Source organism: Pseudorca crassidens, chromosome 2 (genome assembly GCF_039906515.1).
Source record: "Pseudorca crassidens isolate mPseCra1 chromosome 2, mPseCra1.hap1, whole genome shotgun sequence".
Classification (NCBI taxonomy): Eukaryota; Metazoa; Chordata; class Mammalia; order Artiodactyla; family Delphinidae; genus Pseudorca; species Pseudorca crassidens.
This window is the reverse complement of record NC_090297.1, coordinates 141,228,656-141,247,279: the sequence shown is the minus strand read 5'-3', so window position 1 is coordinate 141,247,279 and position 18,624 is coordinate 141,228,656. Positions and strand designations below refer to the sequence as shown.

The window sequence follows — 18,624 nt, the reverse complement described above, 5'->3', positions numbered from 1 at the left end:
AAGCCCATGCACCACAACTACAGAGCCTGCATGCTGCAACTACTGAGCCTGCGTGCCACAACTAAGACCCAACACAGCCCCCTCCAAAAAATTAAATAAATAAATATTAAAACAAAATGAAATTTGAGTCAATCCTCTCAAACCCTCCTACTGCTTTATCAACTAAGTTTATGTAATGTTTTAAACTTTTTACTGTCATTTCAACAATCTTCACAGCATCTTCACCAGGAGTAGATTCAATCTCAAGAAACCACTTTCTTTGCTCATCCATAAGAAGCAACTCCTCATCCTTTCAAGTTTTATCATGAGATTGCCGAAATTCAGTCACATCTTCAGGCTCCACTTCTAATTCTAGTTCTCCTGTTATTTCCACCACATCTGCAGTTACTGCCTCCACTGAAATCTTGAACTCCTAAAAGTCATCCATGAAGGTTAGAATCAACTTCTTATAAACTTCCTTTAATGTTGATATTGTGACCTCTTCCCATGAATCACAAATGTTCTTCATGGAATCTAGAATGGTGAATCCTTTCCAGAAAGTTTTCCATTGCCTTTGCCCAGATCAATCAGAGGAATCACTATCTATGGCAGCTATAGCCTTACAAAAATGAGTACTCCTTAAAGAATAAGACTTGAAAGTCAAATGAATTGATGTTGTGTCAACAGGCATAAAAACAACATTAATTTCATTGCACATCTCTGTCAGAGCTCTTGGGTGACCACGTGCATTGTCAGTGAGAAGTAGTAATATTTTGAAAGGCATCCTTTTTTTGAGAAGTAGGTCTCAACAGTAGGCTTAAAATATTCAGTAAATCATGTTCTAAACAGATATGCTGTCACACAGGCTTTGTGTTTCCATTTATAGAGTACAGGCAGAGTAGATTCAGCATAATTCTTAAGGGCCCTGAGATTTTCAGAATGGTAAGTGAGCACTGGCTTCAACTTAAAGTCACCAGATGCATTAGCCCCTAACAATAAAATCAGCCTATCCTTTGAAACTTTGAAGCAAGGCATTGACTTCTCCTCCCTAGCTATGAAAATCCTAGATAGCATCTTCCTCCATTAGAATGTTGTTTCATCTCCATTGAAAATCAGTTGTTTGGTGTAGCCACCTTCATGAATGATCTCAGCTAGATCCTCTGGATAACCTGCTGCAGCTTCTACATCAGCATTTGCTGCTTCACCTTGCACTTTGACGTTTTAGAGATGGCTTCTTTCCTGAAACCTCATGAAACAACTTCTGCTAGACTCAAACTTTTCTTCTGCAACTTTCTCACTTCTCTCAGTCTTCATAGACTTGAAGAGAGTTAGAGCCTTGCTCAGGATTAGGGTTTGGCTGAAGGAAATGTGGCTGGTTGGATCTTCTATCCATTCCACTAAAACTTTCTCCATATCAGCAATAAGGCTGCTTCACTTTCTTATCATTCATGTGTTCACTAGAGTAGCATTTTAATTTCCTCAAGAACTTTTCCTTTGCATTTACAACTTAGCTAACTGTTTGGTACAAGAAGCCTAGCTTTTGACTGATGTCAACTTTCAACATGCCTTCCTCACTAAGTTTAAACTTATTTCTAGTTTTTTATTTAAAATGAGAGACACATGACTTTTCCTTTCACCTGAACACTTAAAGACCACTGTAGGGCCTAATTTCAATATTGTTGTGTCTTAGGGAATAGGAAAGCCTGAAGAGAGGGAGAGAGATGGGGAACAGATAATGGATGGAGCATCAGAACACACACAACATTGACCAGTTAAGTTTGCTGTCTTATATGGGTGCAGTTCATGGAGCCCCAAAACAATTACGATTGTTTCTTTACCTATAAAATAGGGGAAATGGTCCCCACACCTCACAGAGGCAGTGGGAGGATGAAATGAGAACAAGTATGTCAATTATTAAGCATAGTACCTAGTGGGCCATAAATATACAAAATCATCATTTGTTATTGTTTTTTGGGAAACTGATGCTTTCCCCCAAAATCCTGAGACTTATTTGGTTCTACAGAGATTTCTAAGAAATTCAAGTAGGTAAATTTGTTGAGCACATTTTATAAAGACTGTGTACTTTGTCATATTCAACAAAGAGTTTTAATAGAGATTAAAAAGTCCTGCTGTTTCTGATCCATTAAATTATATATATACGGCTCTGATTTATCTGCTTCAAAATTCAAAGCTTTCTCCATTATTCTGGATATAGAAGAATGTTCTAAAAGCGTGAAGGCATGAAGTGCATTATTGTTTCCATCATCATCATTCATCTATACCAAGGCATTACTAAAGTTACTAGGGCATTAATAAAGTTTTAAATTCTTAAACCTAGGCTAAGCAAAGAGTTTGATATCATCCACAGGCACAGAGGAATGAAGAAACAATAAGAATTAAGTACATGAGCTGCTTTATATTAGAACTGTCTCTCAGGCTGTACCCTAAGTTTAGTACAGAAAACCTGTTAAGAGAACTGCCCTGTTCCCAAGGAAATAAACAAGCATGCCACCAGATATAAAGGCAAAGATTAATGAACTGGGTCTATTTCTCAAGCCAGGAACCCAAGAGTATGGTACATGACTCTCAGGTCCCACAGTGAGACGCCTGGTCCCTCACTGATGTCCATCCACACTATTCCTTTTGAATTGAATTTTTCTACTCTGCTTTTATTCCTAGGTCACTGACACTGCTTCTTCATCTCTCAAATTTGTATTATTGAAAGTTCATTATTTAACCTGACAAATATGTATGGAATATCTACTGGAGTTTCAGAGCAGAGAAAGATTCAATTGGTTTAAAATAAACAAGGCTTGCTAGAAAAGGCAAATAAATACCTGAGCTGATATTTGAAACCACAAAAGGGCCGAGATGTCTAGAAATGGGGGTAGAAACATGCGCTCTAGGAAAAGGCCATGAGCTGCAGCCACAGTGGAGATGCCCCATCGCATCTCAGGCTCTCACCGGTGGCACCCAGCCACCCAAAACCCTCCTTACCTCTCTCCCACATACCTTTTTTTTTTTGGCCGCGCTGCGTGCGACCTGTGGGATTTTAGTTCCTGGACCAGGAATCGAACCCAGATCTTGGCAGTGAAAGCGCAGAGTCCTAACCACTGGACCACCAGGGAACTCCCTCCCCCACACACCTTCTGTGCAGGATAGTCTCTCCCTGTCCCTCAGCATTCTGTATAAACTCACTCTCTGAAGTAAACCATCTCTTTATCTACATGGTTAGGACCCTTATATTTCTCCTTGATATCTCCTACCGCAGTGTTATGTACTCTATCACCATTATTTAGAGGGTATGTCTCCTCTAGCTGTGAACAACAAGAGGGAAGTTCTGTCTCCTTCTCCCTGTATTCTTGTTGGGCCCCGAGTGATCCCCAATTACCATTTACTAAAGGATGAATCAACAAACTTGGAATGTATATGGATTACTGGGGAAAGCTGATTAGACCACAGATGAGGTTTGGGGTTGAGAAATAATCAAGGGGAAGTAGAGCGTAATTATAGAACCTGGAATGACAAGCTGGAAGATATCTCAGCAATTACTAATCTGAATGCTTAATTTCAAAAGTTCACATTATGCACTTCCCAGATGCCAGTGTTATTGTGCTAAGTGATTTATATACGCCGTCTTGTTTTGTCTTCATAATAAGAGAGGGATTATTATTGCTATTTTAGAGATAAAGCATGAGTGATTTGTCTAAAAATCACTGAGAACTCAAACTGAGGCAGATGGTCCCCCTTACTTACACTTTACAAGGAATATTGTCTCCCAGAAAGACTAAGCAACGTTCCCCTGGGTGACAAATGTTGAGTTGGCCCTAGAATCCTGACCCTCTGACTCATACTAGATTTTCTTTCTACATCATTCTGCCATTCTACAAAAGCCTCTAAAGGACAGGAAGAGAGAGGGGACAGGGTGGAAGTGACACTTTGTATTAGTTTGCCAGGGCTACTATAATTAAACACCACAACCTACATGGCTTAAACAACAGAAATATTTTCTGACAGTTCTAGAGGCCAGAAGGCTAAGATCAAAGTGTCCAGTAGGTTTGGTTTCTTTTGAGGTCTTTCTTCTTGGCTTGAAGATGCTATCTTCTCCCTGAATCCTCACATGGTCTTTCCTCTGTACCCATGCTCCCCTAGTGTCTCTTAGGGTGTCCAAATTTCCTCTTGTTATAACCACACCAGTCAACTGGATGAGGGCCCATCCTAAGGGCCTGATCTCCAAATACAGTCACATTCTCAGGGACTGGGGGGTTCGGACTTTAATATGTGAATGGGGAGGGGCACAATTCAGTCTATAACACAGTTCAATAATATAAATATAACAGTTAAACAAAGATGCATACAGTTGTTAATGGAGAAAGGTGGCATTTGAGGAGGGAGGGGCAACCAGCCAGAGGAGTCCAGATATCATACAACAAGCACCTAAACTAGGATTGGGAGGAGATAAAGAAGAGAGAGCACAGCATTATTTAGATGGACCAGCCTCCCTCATCCTCATCTGGTTATTTTGAAAGTGCACACACACACACACACACACACACACACACACACACAGAGTACATAAATGAAACACAATGCATAATGTAATTTGTTTTACCACTTCACAATTGGGAAGTACAAATCCAGATAAACCTGACTATTTTAAGGGCCAGAAAACTGGCTGGCCCAGTTTCACACGCTGCATTACAGATGAAGCAAGAATGTCTCCTCACTCCAGAGCCAGTTTTCTGGTTTTCTTTCTCTGACCTTCCAGTTCGCTGTTATTTTCCATTGTTTCACCTCTTCAGTGGCCAAAAACAAGCAGCCACTCTGGCTGTATTTTAAGGTCAGAAAATTTTGGAATTGGAAGAAACAGTCATAATCACCACCTAGACAGACCTTGTGCAAATTTGTAAGCTGAGGTCTAAAGATATAAACAAATCTAGAGAGTTCACCCAGTTAGGGAAACAGCTGAACTCCTCTCGCCACTCTCAAGCCCGTGCCCTTTCTTTACACCCTCTCCTCTCCCCACCGCCATCCCCAACCAAGCATACTCAGGCTCAAAAGGGAATTTAGCGAAAATTAAAAGAGCATTTGTATACAATTTAGTTTGACCAATATTTTAAATGGCCAAGTTATTGTCTCGTGGTGTGAAGTAGGCTCAAGATATGAATCTGAAGGAAATGAACAACTGAATTTCCCTCTGTGATTGGTCAAATAAAGCTTAAAAAGAGTCATTTTCATCTTTTAGATTTTTCTAGACGTGAATCATAGTTATAAGATGTTGACTTACAAATGCAACATGGATTGTTTTTAAAAATTCCTCTTCCCACACAGACCACTAAGGAATAATACCACATTGACAAGTGTTTACTATGCTCATTTTCAGAAAATGGAAAATGTTTTACCTTCTACTTAAAAGAAACTGATAATGGAGAGGTATCAGTGTTAACGCTTTTGAAATATACCTAACAATGTGGCAAAAAATGCCAGGAAAAGGAATCGGCTTTGAAAAGTGCATTTACTTGTACAACTTTCTCTCTCCAGACCAGACGGTTTGCAAATATGCTCCCCTAGGGAGTATTTGTGTTTTGTTGAGGGTTCCACTCCCTCCTTAATTGCTGCCTCTTTTTATGACGTACCCAAGATTGCCACAGCAGGGAAAGCCGTATCTTTTTCTAAAGAAAACAGTCCAGGGAAAACCCCCAGGAAAACCGTCATGCTGGCTTAAATGTTTCATGAGAGACAGTTTATTACTGGATGAGTTATAACATTTTGAAGTTGTTTTACTTCTCAACTAACACGATAACTATTTCAAGCAGCCCATGAGGTTTATCTTGTAACTAAAATATGGATGTTGACTATGATCTTGAAGTGGAAAAAAATGACAGAAAAAAATAGCAGGAGTTGTGGAAGATCAGAGGCACTGTACACCCACCCATCTCATGGGTTACTGGGAAGTTAAACCACTAACCATGACACGAGCATTCTACAAGTCCTGGATTGTGTAACGTACAATAGGAATTCAAGTTCATCATTCTTTTTTCAGGTTGTAAGAAGTTTTAGAAACATGCTTCTAGACACTGTGAATGGCAATTCACTTTTGAAATAAACAGGCAATTCAATCTTTTGCAGGATTAAGAACTCTGTACATAGAAAGTATGCATTTGAAGGGAAATTCTCAGGAGTTCTTAATATGTTTTATGCCTTGAATCCTTTTGGCAGTCTGGTGAAGCCTACAGACCCCATGATATAGTCTGACACTATAAAGTTCTTAAAATAAAAACTCTGGATTACAAAGGAAACCAATTATATTGAAATACATGGAATCTATGCAGTGTAGTAGACCTCTTAAATGGTCTCAATGTATGCATTGAAGGGTTTTCTCTCTCTACTTCTGTGGAGTACATCTATGCAAGTCTAAAGTTCAATGTAAAATTTTTTAAGACAGAATAACTTTCAGCACTATAAAGGGTAAAGCAATAGAAAACTGTTATTTTTGTACTCTGCTAGCACCATAATAAACATGTAAGCCCAACTTGAATATTTAGGTGTTACATATAATAAACACAGGTTGAAATGAACTAGAAATACTCATTTGCTCCAAATTGTGAAATATACATTTCCTCAACCTTTGATCAACAATGGAGAACAGTGCCAAGGATATTAATAAAATCTGTAAGAATGTTTCAGTTGAGCTTCTGCTGATGAGATATAATGCCTCAATGGGTTTTGTAAAAATATGAAATTAACATAAGCAATGTTACACTCTCCCCTTCATTTTGGACAGGAAGAAGTTCCATAACTATATCTATACCACAGCCTAAGGAAATATGGGCAGAACCAGGAATAAAGTGTAGGATGACTTTCCAACACATGATAGACCTCTTATTGAGGTAGGGAGGGAAGGAGGACAAAGAGGCATCTCCTGAGTGCCAAGCAGTGCATCTGGGAAACATCTGAGCCAGAAGCAAACTCAAGTGCATCTGTCCTCCCCACCTCCCTGCCCAGCCTGACCCACACAGACTCACTGCTTCCATTCATGGAAGCACCTGGCCATCAACAGTGTAAAACTAAAGCACTTCAAGAGAAGGATTTATGAGAAATGGCTAATGAATTAAAAATTTATTGAAACAAGATTTTTTTAAACTTCAAGGAAATACAAGAGTCAGTATTGCAATGAAATTGTTTTAGTTCTTAAAAACAAATATCAGTTTGATTATGGTGATTATGATAACCAGCTGTTCTCTAAAACTCTAAAGATTGAAAAAAAAAGAAGGAAATGACTTTTAGTTGCAAAATGAAGGATTTTTGTCAGGTTGAAGAAAGAACATCCTGCTAACAGAGCTGTAAAAGAAAGACCCTCTTTTTCGATGGTTGATTATTACTACTGAATGTCTCAGCCCTCTTTACACTGCAGAGTTGTAATGGTTCCAAGTCTACAAAGCACTGTCTTTCAGGGAGCACCAAGGTGGCCTTAGTGCAGGAGTGAAGTAGGCAAAGTTGAGGGGTAAGATATAAACTCTACACAGGAACTTAGCTAGATATCCAAGAAAGGCAGGCAAGGCCACGGTTAAACATTCAGAACTGAAAACAATTCTAGCAACTAAGAAGGAAACGGAGCCTAGCATGATGGCTCCTAGAACAGGTAAAGGCATTGAGATTCGCTGAAGTGTAGAACTGGGCCTAGCAGTTGGCTAGGCAAGGAAACCAAGAGTTTGAAAGGAACAAAGACTGAATCCCTGCCGACTAAATGTTGGAAATCAAGCCAATTTGTGACTGTTCCTTACTAGTTAATAATTACCCTAGATAAAAAGATCTGTATTCTACAAGTTCATGAATTTCTAGGCATTTTTGTTTTAGGTGTTTTGTTTTGTTTGCTTAGTGTATTGGTTGTTCATTTTAAGGATTTCCAGATTTTCTTTCTTTAGAAACTCACACTCAAAAAAAAAAAAAAAAAAAACCCACTCTAACAAAACTCAACCATTCTGGCTTCTCTGGGTTTGCTCCTAGCATTTAAACATAGCTGGAGAAAAACGACCTAACCTGGCAGACTGGTTTTTAATCTTAGGTTTACATTCTCAGAACTCAAAGAGGCTCTCACCACTACACAACGCCTTTCTAAGTTTTCCTGGTGCCCTTGAAGTCCCACGCTAGAAAGACTTTCCTCTCCCCCTCAAGTCTCTCGCCTCACCTCACCCTCACTATTGGCTGTGACCTCATCTCCCTTCACTGAGAAAACAGAAGGCACCAGGGGGAAGTTCCCATTTTCCCACCAGCAAATCTGCAAACTCCTCTGCCCAGGCACTTGGGTTCTCCTTCTCCCTGTCACGAAGGAGCTCCTCCTTGTGTTGCGGACCTAGCCCCACACATGGCTCTCTAGACGCAAAATCCCTCTATCTTCTTCAAGTACTTCCCTCTGATGGCCATGCCTTTCTTTTCTGAATCATCAACCTTTACCTTCTACTGGAAAATCTGATTGGCTAGCTTTGTTACAGTCTCCCATAACTCCATATTCCTTTTCCCTCCATGTCTCCATTTTTATGCTGGGTTTCACTGACAGATTTCTCTAAAGGGCCATTTGTTCCCACTGTACCTATCCATGTCCTCAGAGTCCTCCACTCCTATCCCTTCTGCCATCTCACTGAGTCCCCATCACTCCACTGGAACTGCTCTTATCAAGACCACTAATGAGGGACTTCCCTGGTGGTCCAGTGGTTAAGACTCCGTGCTCCCAACGCAGGGGGCCCAGGTTTGATCCCTGGTCAGGGAACTAGATCCCGCATGTCGCAACTAAGACCTGGCGCAGCCAAATAAATAAATATTTAAAAAAAAAAAAAAAAGACCACTAATGACCTCCAAGTTTTCAAATATGGTCATCACTTTCCTATCCTCTGTTTCTCTGGAAGCACTTTCCCTCCTTTGTTCCCGTGACATCATCCTAACTACTGGTTTTCCATCTGATATCTTGGTTGTTCCTTTGCAGGCTCATTTACAAATGCTGTTCTCTGCCTGAAGCCCCCATCTGAGCCACACCACCCTCACTCTAGGCACCTCCCACACCTGGCTTCTCATCTCTCACATCTCGGCTTAAATTTTACCTTGCAGGGAAACCTTTCCATCCTTCACCTCCCCAGGTTAGCCTGTACTATTAAAGTCCATTTGCTTCTTTTATTATTTGTTTATTATTTGCTTAATTATCATCTCTCTCCTCCAAGAGGGAATTAACTCTTTATTCACCCATGTATGCCCTAAATGTAGGACAGTGCCTAGCATGTAGTATTAATTAAAACGTACTGAACTGGTGAAAGAATAAATGCACATAGCCCAGTGATCAAAAATTCCTGGATTATATTAGCATCTGCCTTTTTTTTTCTTGATCCAACAGGTAAAATTCTTAAGTGAAAAAGAGAGTACAGACTATCTAAATTGCTTCTAATACCTCTTCTTTTTCTAAGTATTTAAAAAGGTACATTTTTCCTACTCTTTTCCTAGGCATGCTACATATATTCATGAAATAGTATCTAGAAATTCTTTTCTTCACAGAAAATTGTAATTCATACAAGAATGTTCTTTTCATTGTGACAATAGCTCATAAGGTATTAATCAACCAAGCCAACTTGTCAATTTAACACATAATTTAAGCAGATAGTAAAATTTTCTGCAAACACTGAATGAGTTTCACAAAACTGATTCTTTTATTGCTTTTCATTAACAGAGGGATCGTCAGTGATAAGGATAAGAAAAAGAAATCTCATATAAACATTGTGGACTTTTATATATTTTAAATTTAAATCCCTGATTGTCACTACCTCAAAAATTAAGTACCAAGCAGCAGATTATAAGCAACCATCTTAATATTTTGCAACTAAATTTTTAATTAACTAAGAAATCTCTTTAAATTAGAATTTAAATTTGCTGTGAGAAATCTTCCTAAAATGTTAATAGCATCTTCTACTAATCAATGATATAATGATACTTTGAAGTTATATTTGAACATGAATTCCCATTGTACACTGAAAGTAGTGATTTTGAAGACTATTCCATGACCTACAGAAATGCCCTACCGTTACCTCTTTGAGAACTAAGTTCATGACCTCAACCAGTTTTAAACTCATCTGCCTCTTCTTCATGACAGTTAAATGGAAAGGAAGTTGATACCTGTTTGAGCTTTGTAGTAGATAATAACAAGGGACTGGTGGATATTAAGATATCTTAATTATAGATGCCGGAATCTACACAGCATATCCTCATAACCACATACATCTTTAGATACTTTTCCCCAGAGTACTTTTCTATAAATTCTTACTTAATTGCTGTAAATTACTTTTCTTACTACTTTCATAATATTGCATCAACTACATGTAACAGTTCACAAAATGGATTACCCTTTTGTTTCAAGTAATAAAAAATGAAAGCCTGGGGACTTCCCTGGTGGTCCAGTGGTTAAGACTCCACACTTCCACTGCAGGGGACACTGGTTTGATCCCTGGTTAGGAAATTAAGATCCTGCATGCCACGCAGCATGGCCAAAAAATAAATAAATAAATAAGAGAAAGCCTGAAGAAAACTTAAAGACACCATTTTCCTGCCCCTAGACTAACCCAGGCAGACATTGTCTCTTCTACAATTACAGATCCAGGAATCCCACAAGAATACACACGGGAGTCTAACATCCCAGTTTATTGCCAAGGTACTGCGCCCAACTTGCTTATCTTATTAAAGCTGTGGATGTAAAAGTATGAGGCAAATAGGAAGTGTGTCAATTTACTGACTTTGAAATTCAGAAGCCATTTGCTGACCTAATGTTTCTAGTGGTGCAGCTGCATCTAGCAGTCAAACATGACCTACTATGTATTATTTGTTATGAAGTTACACATATGTATAATAAGCCAACGTTATAACTAAAGTTGATTTTTACTCCTGAAAAGGAATACCTGGTATACCATAAGCTACTGGGTTGTTAGGAAAGGTAAAATAATAATGATTTTTTTCTACAAATGATAAATCCAAGGTCAGAGTAACCATTTTGATACAAATGCTTTATGCCAACCACCAGGATTAATAAGAGCCAAAAAGAACCATAGGCTCTGTAGGTTATACTCAGAATATTCTAAAAAAATGCTCTATTACCAAATGAAAGTAAAACCGTTGGTAGCATTAGTGTTTCTTATACAACTCATAATACATCTCTTTTGTATTTTTGGATTAAACTTCATATACTTTATTGTCTTAAAGTGGCATATATCTTTATAAAATGCTAAATAGTTACAAAATAAGAAATTCTAAATCATATGCTACTTCTTCAATCATTCTTAAATCTGTGCAACTTCTTCTATCATGTCAATCAGTAATCCAGTTATAAGAACAGAACAATTGAGTTAATATGGAAACGTGCATTAGGATGTGTACTTTCTGGTTCTTCCCCTATAATTTTTCTGGTGTCAACAAATAGGGGGAGGTTGACAGTCTTAAATAACACACATCAAAACTGGAAATATAAACCAATCAATTAGTTAATTGAAGCATAAAAATGCATCAAAATGGAAATCATAAGACTCGGATATTAAATAAGCTATTTAACTTTTCAACACTTCTCTTTTCACATCTGCAAAATGTGAATATCTGCTCTGCGAACCTACATGGTTATTGTGGGAATAAAGTTCTTGAGCAATCTCTTTATAAACCACAAAATGCTATGCAAACGAAAGGTATTATTGTCCCTCTGATTTTTTTTTCAAACTAGGTAATCAGAAAACAGATTGTAAATTAAATAATAAAATGAAAAACTAAACTGTTATAAATACATGAGTTTTTCGTACTATGGTATACTGAAATTACACATATTATGGATTTTTGTTTTCTTTTCTTTTCTTTTTTCTTTTTTTGCTGTACACGGGCCTCTCACTGTTGTGGCTTCTCCCGTTGCGGAGCACAGGCTCCGGACGTGCTGACAGGCCTGCCGCTCCGCGGCATGTGGGATCTTCCCGGACCGGGGCATGAACCCGTGTCCCCTGCATTGGCAGGTGGACTCTCAACCACTGCGCCACCAGGGAAGCCCTGGATATTTGTTTTCTAATTCAAAACACACTGTTACCTAAAATACCTAAATTTCCCTATAGACTCCAGAAGTCAAGCAAATGAAGAGGAAGATTAAGGAAAAGGGAGCAGCTGATTTACAAGTGCATTCCCTTCCCCCTAAGAAGGGAATGGAAGGAAAATGAGTGCAACTTGGTCTCTCAGCCCTTCATCTTTGACTCAGTGGTTACTAAACTCTGACCGGGATCACTTATAGGTGATGGCTGAGTTTCTCTAAAGCTATTTGAATTCATTCAATAAGTGATCAGACTCGTTGTGCAGCTTCATAAATCCGCTTATGGCAGGCACTGAATTATCAATACTTAAGCTTATTTTATATTTGTATAGAGGAGAGATAAACTGTATTTTCAAAGAATTGTTCTGAGGGTAGACTAAGAATCAAAGAGAATCCAAAAAACTGAGAATCACAGAATGGCAAGAGTAGCAAAATTTGGGCACATCTCTTTTTCTCAGGCAAATAGTGGTATCAAAAAGCAGGAACAGGGCTTCCCTGGTGGCGCAGTGGTTGAGAGTCCGCCTGCCGATACAGGGGACACGGGTTCGTGCCCCGGTCCGGGAAGATTCCACATGCCGCGGAGCGGCTGGGCCCATGAGCCATGGCCGCTGGGCCTGCGTGTCCGGAGCCTGTGCTCCGCAACGGGAGGGGCCACAACAGTGAGAGGCCCACATACCCACCCCCCCCCAAAAAAGGCAGGAACAATATCTGCTCTATTTAATGTCTTCTTTGGAAAGAACCCCTGAACCAACCTTTTGGTTCTCCCAACTGTCACTGCCCTAGTCGCCAAGGAGTACAAGATGAATGGCCTAAAGCTTATATTCATTTTCTCTAAGTTGGTTCTTGACAAACATGGACACCATTTTTCTTACAAAACCTTTCGAAAGAATCATCCTGTAACCTTTAGACCTATCTCTAGCTCCATCTTCTTGCATTAAGCAAGTCTGGATGTTCCTAAAGCTGTGGGAGATTCTACCAGGGTTTTGGCCCTCTTCTCGGAAACCTCTTCAAGTCCCCTGAATTTTGTAGAAGATGACAGACAGTGAGAATAAAAATGACTTGCTTTCATTTTTCTATGCATCTCACCCATTGTTAAAGAAAAGGTATCAGGAAACAAGAACAATCCTCTAAACTTGAAAAAAGCAATGTTTACAGAATTTCTATTTCCATTTCAAAATTTAGCCTTTCATGTTAAGGCCCCTAACACTCTTCAAAATTATTGAGGACCCCCAAGGGCCTTTGATTATGTGAGTTATATCCATTGATATTTACCATATTAGAAATTAAAACTGAAAAAAGATTTAAAAATCACATTGAAAGATGCAACTCGTAAACATAGGCATAGAAGTGTCCACCATGAAAATTGTTCCACCTTATTCCTGAAAAAAAATGCAAATTTAAACAAGATACCATTTTCATATAACAATTGTCTCAGTTTTTGGATTTGTGGTTGTTTGTTCTGTTTGAGTGATAACACAATGTTGGCTTAGGGAAATTCTACTCTCTTATACTACTGATAAATGGATCCAATCTTTCTCAAGAGCAAAATGTCAAAAATAATAACTAGTACTCTACAATATTTTGCTAAATGCTTTTTAAATCCTCCGAATACTCAATTAGTATTATTATTATTACTATTCTTTTACAGATGAGAAAAGAAAATTTTGATAAAGCATTTGGCTTATGATCTCATAACCTGTAATTAGTGGAACTTTTGTTAGAACTTGAAAAATGCATTTTAAGAATCTATCCAAAGGAAATAAACAAAGATGTATACAAACATTTATATTGAGGTCCTAAATGAAACACTATTTATAATAGTAGAAAACTTTAATCCACCTAAATATCCAGCAACTTATAATCAGCCAATACAACATTTCCATAGACTAAAAATTACATCTTAGAACCATACTCTCTTGCTCATGGCTAGATTGCCATCACTTGCATAGTGGCTGACACATAGTAGGGACTTAGTAATATTTAAGATATGAATGAATATAAAATAACACATGAATATAAAAATACGTTTTAAGAGAAAATCTCATGATTGAGTGGAAGCATGTTATGAAACAGCATCAGCAGTGTGCTAAATTAATTAAACAAGGAGGCCATTAGACTAAGGTGACTCTAATGCCACTGCAGCCTACATCAGCAAACCAAAATCTAAGCCGGTAAATGCCTTGAAGGTACAAAATTGAAACCTAAGGACAGTCATTCATAAACAGCCAACTAAGCTTTAAGCTGTAGCCAATCCATAAATTCCTTACTTTGCTTCTGCTTTTTCTCTATAAAATTCTCTCCCATATAGTGCTCCTGACCACTTCTGGTTGGGCACTGCCCCATGCCGATCAATTTTTGCTCAAATGAACTCAAAAGTTTTAATATGCCTCAGTTTATCTTTTAACAAGTGTGATCACAACTCTGTAAAATCTACACGTGAGTGTATGTGTAGAAAAATGTCTAGAAGCATAAATAGATGTATATATATGAATTTCTTGTCTCTGTGCTTATGCATGCTAGTTACCCAATAAATATTTTGATTGAATTAATAAAATTTTAAAAGTAGTTACCCCTTGCAACTAAGAGTTCTTATGCCACAACTAAGGTGCCCGCCTGCCTCGACTAAGGAGCCCATGTGCCACAACTAAGGAGCCCACCTGCCCTAACTAAGGAGCCCACGAGCTGCAACTAAGGAGCCCGCCTGCCACAACAAAGACCCAGCACAACCAAATAAATAAATAAATTTTTTTTTAAAAAAAAGTAGTTACCCCTTGCGGGGACTATATGTTCAATTTTCCTTTTCTTCTTTGCAATTTCTATATGTAACAGGATTTAAACAGTAAGCATGAATTATCTTTGTAATAAACAAGAATGTTATAAAACATAATTATGCTGGGAAATATCATTAGGAATTTTGGAACAAAAGCAGCAAATATAGACATCCCACAATCCAATAAAAAATAACTTGTATCTTACTTCCCTATTATGTTTTACTTATTGCATTCAGCAATAAAAAATATCAGATGTCACAGAAAAATGGCAAGCTTAATATTGTACAGCTAATTACTATCAGGGTGGAGTCTAGAATCTAGGTCATTTGGTTTCCAGGCAGTAGTTTTTCCATTACACCAATTACTTAGAGTTCCAGAACACTAACTGAATAAGTGCAATATTCACTGTGAGGCAGTTCTTTACTCATAAGTAAAATAATTTGCTAATTATTTGAAATCGTCAGAAAGCTCCGAAATTCTAAGAAATACTATGTTTTCACACGACATGAATTGTTTTGGGGGATTTGTGAAATTCCTAAAGGGGTTTCAACATTTGTGCATGTTTGAGAGCAAAAGTGTCATTATTCTAGGAAGGAGTCTACAGCTTTCATAAGATTTGTAAAAGGGTCTGTGATAAAACAAACTAAAAAGAAGAAGCTGAGAATAACTAATGCTATAAAATCTGCAAGCAAGAGGAAGAAAACAACTGATGGTAAATAAAAAGGCGTAAGACAGGAAAAGGAAACAGCTCATTCTCTCTTCCTCTTTTTCATTCCTGGAACATATTTTTTTTTAAATGCAAATGATTTCATTTTATGACTTTGCTTTCTAAGCAGAGACACTAGGAATGATACTGATGGGTTGAAAACACAGGCCAAAGTATCTCTGTGGGATGACCTTTATCAGGTACTATTAGCAAGAAACTGATAAACGTAAAATGTAAAAAAAAAAAAAAAAAGGATTTTAACATTGCAAGTCACTTTTGAGATATTTTTCATTTATGTTTAATTGGGACAAGGAAAATTACTAAATAGGTTTCTTAGTTTCTTGTCCCATAAAATGTGCTTCCCCTACAGGAAGTTTGTAAAGCTGCTTTGAGCAAATGCAGATTAAACGCTTCTCTATGCATTTCACAGTTATTGCTTAACTTAAAATTTAACTCTTCCTCTGCTCACTGAAAGAAACAAATACCTGTTGTTTAATCCCAATATCAAATTTGACTGGCAAGGTCTAGAGATCTCTGGAACATAATTTTAAAACTCTTAACAAGGTTTCTTTCACTACGATTCCCTACAAACATCTCTTAGGCTACAATTCCGAATTTATGCAGCAAACAGACACAAAACAAAACAGAAATTCTCCTTGAACCCAAAGGGTCATATATGCAAATATCATAACTTAGAATTGACATCCATCCAAATGGTCCGCCTCTAGTATTCTCCATCTGCCTTAGATGAATAAGTGCTTACTTACATCATCAACCAACATAAAGAGCATTTCTTGTCCTAGTTTTGAGGTAAAAATGACTAATTTTAAGATTAAAATGAGTACAAGTTATAGGAAACTTAAATAAGTTAAACCACTAAACCACTATTATTTCAAATCCAAATGCCTTTTTTTTTTTTTACAAATGCTTCCAATACAAAATTACTAAAATAGTATTCACTCTCAAAACTTAGCTTTCTTATTTAAGCAAATCTTTTCCAATATCTTGTTTCGAGCTCTGTTCTCCTGGCATGTCAAATAACTTAGAAGGACGAATCAGAATACCAGTCAGTATACAATTAATTTTTCAATGTTGTTTGTTTCTTCGCATAACACTGCCACACGTTAAATACCCAGGAATGCTTTGCGTAAGTAACCGAAATGACTATTTTTTTAATTAAACCTTAAATTAGTTGATAAATTTCTTCGCTAAAGATCCTTAGGGCTGTCAAAGAGCAGGCTGCTCAATAATGGGAATAGGCAACCACCGGGTGGCATCACGTGGAGCGCTAAGTAGAGCCACCTTACTGCCTTTCTGAACGTTCGCTTTCTTTAGGCGCTGTACAGGAAGGAAATCCTTATCGTCGGATTCCACAGTGCATTTAGACCCAGGAAAGCAAACTGGCATTTGTTAGAAGGAAATTAAGGTTCCTGATCTGTATCTCATTTCAAAACTCAGAGGACATGCAGACTTTTCACAGCGGTGAATCCTAGGCTTCCCTTCGTTCTTTCTTCCTTCCAAGCAAGATACAAACTAAAAGCTAGGGAGGGCGGGAGAGAGAAGTGGAGCGAGCGAGGGAAGAGTAAATATATTGCTTACAGTTCCCAGACTTACAATGAGATTCCTCAGGCTCCTTTACGCCTCTAGCTTTCTGTCAGGATCCTTTCTCACCCCGGGACCACAGAGAAGTTCAAGTCTTATCCTTGGTAGGAGGGGCTAAAATGTGAGCTGGTTTCCTTTCGTCTTTGCAGATGTGTTAAGGTGGATTTAAGGAGGAAGGGAGGAAAAGCGTTGTTCTCAGAGCAGCTAATATCTTAAATGTAAATGTTTACTTATCAGAACTAGGAGTTTGAAGTCAGAAAACATGCTTAAATAATATGTAAGTTAAACAGTCCTAAATTACATGGAGTCTATGTATGCGTGTGTCTGAAAGTACTTCTTGTCCTTAAGTAGTTACTGCTTCCTCCTTTTTTTCCAAACAAGTAAGAACTCAATTGAAAATATGGATAACCCAAGGCATACTGGAGAATGTAATACATATGTTGAGATTTAGGGGGGAAAATCAAATCAGGTTAAATTAGAAATATGCAAAGTAAATTCAAATACCTGATATCACTGTAACAAAGAAGGTATATTGTTTAAATTTATTCAAATTCTGCAAGAATCAATTAGTGTCTTTACAAGATGACTTTTTATTCTTTATCAATCATCCATGAGATGTTATCATGCAATTCGCTATGAATTATAACAGAAACTTGAGGGGTTTTTTTTTTTTTTGGTTTTTTTTGCAACGTTAGAATAAATGACCTGGGTCTTCCCTGGTGGTCCAGTGGTTAAGACTGTGCACTTCCAACTTCCACTGCAGGGGGCATGGGTTCGAACCCTGGCTGGGGAACTAAGATACCACATGTCACAGGGCACAGCCAAAAAAACTTATATTACTAAAATCAATTTCATTTATAAAAAAAAGAATAAGTGACTGTTTAATTCTAACTTTTTAGTATTAATCTGTAGCTAATATGAACACCATAATAATTAGTCATTACATTTAGCTTTTTCTGAATATCAAACTCTGAGCAACTAAATATATTTGAAAATAAAAAATTTAAAATGTGGTGGTTACCAAGGGCTGAGGGGAGGGGGTCATGGGGACTTACAAATCAGTGAGCATAAAGTTTCAGTTAAGCAAGATGAGGAAGTTGGAGAGATCTGCTGTACCACATTATATCTATAGTCAACCATAATGTGGGGTACACTTAAAAATTGAAGGGGGTTGATTTCATGTTAATTGTTCTTACTGCAATAAAATAAAATTTTAAAACAAAAAATTAGTGTCTTTAAAGACTGACACATTCATTTAGTGTATCTTGTTTTTCAAACACAGGATCTTCTAATTTCGTCTTTAATCTAACATTGAGCACACTCTCCTATCTCTCTTGTAACATTTTCAAAGAATATAATTTCTGCAGACCCCATCATTAAATCTTCTGGATTATCTGCTTTCTGTAGCTCAGAATTCAACTCCTTTTTGTCTTGATTTTCTCCTATAAATTCAACCTGTTATACTATTAGTCTCACCT

At 37.7% G+C, this 18,624-nt stretch overlaps 1 protein-coding gene across 2 annotated transcripts in view; it reads right to left on the bottom strand.

The window, feature by feature from the left end:
• Positions 1-17,285, bottom strand: part of PLA2G4A (phospholipase A2 group IVA) — a 160,799-nt gene extending 143,514 nt beyond the window's left edge. For both annotated transcript variants that reach the window (XM_067728953.1, XM_067728955.1), the window contains exon 1: positions 17,159-17,285. The gene's annotated coding sequence lies outside the window, so the exon portion shown is untranslated. The remainder of the gene's footprint in view (positions 1-17,158) is intronic.
• Positions 17,286-18,624: the final 1,339 nt, after the last annotated feature.